This window comes from Cebus imitator, unplaced genomic scaffold, assembly GCF_001604975.1.
Source record: "Cebus imitator isolate Cc_AM_T3 unplaced genomic scaffold, Cebus_imitator-1.0 Scaffold163, whole genome shotgun sequence".
Taxonomy (NCBI): domain Eukaryota; kingdom Metazoa; phylum Chordata; class Mammalia; order Primates; family Cebidae; genus Cebus; species Cebus imitator.
The window spans coordinates 1,698,105-1,699,867 of record NW_016107478.1 but is presented as its reverse complement, the minus strand read 5'-3'; the positions used below and the strand labels follow the sequence as shown (position 1 = coordinate 1,699,867).

Genomic DNA, 1,763 nt, shown 5'->3' with positions numbered 1-1,763 from the left:
AGATTCTTTTCACCACAGTTGATCTAGTAGTCTCATCCTCCATATTAGCCCTGACGAAATACATAGAGGTGAAGTGACATGAGCAAAATCCCAAAAAGAGCCAGAAGAAAGCCAGCCAAAATGAAACAGAATAAGTAACAACAGCAATGAACGTCCCCTGTCCCCCAACACTTTGTAATGCTCAACCACCCAGATCTTTCATCCCAAACTCAGGCTGTTCTCTATAAGTCCTGGAATTGTAGCAGAGCTTGGTAGCTACCTGCCAATATTCATTCTCTTCTTCTTGCTTACTAATGTAAATGAATTGGGGCTTGCAGTGTGCTCAGCTCAAGAAGTACATTTCCTAGCCTCCTTAGCAACAAGGTGTAGTACTGTGATTAAGTTCTGGCCAATGAGATATAAGAAGTTTTGGGGTGGAATGTTTGCAAAATCACCTTGAGAAGGAGGGTGTGGGGGAGATGGCAGATACAGCAGACTCCTCCCTCCCTCCCTCCCTCCCTCCCTTCCTACCTTCCTTCCTTCCTTCCTTTTTCTTTCTTTCTCTCTTTCTTTCTTTTTTTCTTTCCTTCTTTCTTTCTTCTTTTTCTTTTCTTTTTAAAATGATCAAAATACATGCATTTAATATACATCACAAGGGTTCAACCAAGGCTTAATTTAAAAGACAAAAACAAAACAAAATTAATACCACAGCTCAAGATATAGCATCCTATACAGAAATCAGAAAAAGAACAAACCATCTAAGGAAAAATTAAAAAGATGACACAAGTACAGGCTGGGCAGCCTGGGTCAGGGCTCCTGGCTGGTGACCTGCTTTGAGTCGATTTCTTGCAGGTACTTCTTAAAAGCTGTGGGTTTTTTCCAGAGCTCGGCAGCATGGATAGTTCAAGGGACTATCAATGTTGGGTTCTAGCAGGTCCTGGATGGAGAGCAGAATGGTCCTGATGTCATATAGGGCAGACCTCTTGTCCTTCAGGATGTCCAGGCATATGTTATTCTCTAGGTGTCACTTTGGGGTGGTAGCAGGGTGTGAGGAACTTCACTGTGGGTGAATTGTAAGGGTGGTCACTGGGGAACTCTAGTGAGAGCTTATACCTCAGGTCTTCATATACTGCTCCAACCGCTCCATGGAGGGTCCCTACCCATTTGAAAAGGCTGTCTGATTCAGGGAAGGCAGAAATCCCTTTATCACCAGACATCATGAGGGTCATCAGCTCCTGCTGTAGCCTTTTGCCCACAGGACCCCAGGTGACTGCCATGTTCTGAAAAGAAGAGGGAAGAGAAAAGGAAGGAGGGAAGAAAGGGAGAGAGAGAGGGAGGGAGGGAGGAAGGAGAGAGAAAGAGAAAGAAAGAAAGAAGGAAAGAAAGAAAGAAAGAAAGAGAGAGAGAGAGAAAGAGAGAAAGAGAAAGAAAGAAAGAGAAAGAAAGAAAGAGAAAAAGAAAGAAAGAAGAAAGAGAGAAAGAAGAGAAATAAGAAAGAAAAAGAAAGAAAAAAGAGAGAAAGAGAAAGAAGAAAGAAAGAAAGAAAGAAAGAAAGAAAGAAAGAAAGAAAGAAAGAAAGAAAGAAAGGAAAGAAAGAAAGAAAAAGAGAAAGAAAGAAAAAGGTGGAAAGATTGTCTCCTTTTAGAACATGGCACAGTGATAAAGTCAAAGAAGTAATCTTGGATCATGAGGTAACCTTCAAGGTGGACCTGTGCTGAGGATGGAGGAACTTAAAAGACAGAACTTGGTTTCTTAAAGACCATGGAGGCCTGAATTGCTCACTT

The 1,763-nt window shown here is 41.8% G+C and overlaps 1 pseudogene; it reads right to left on the bottom strand.

Annotated features, from left to right (window-relative positions):
- Window positions 1–741: 741 nt before the first annotated feature.
- On the bottom strand, window positions 742–1,235 carry LOC108314917 (annotated as a pseudogene).
- Window positions 1,236–1,763: the final 528 nt, after the last annotated feature.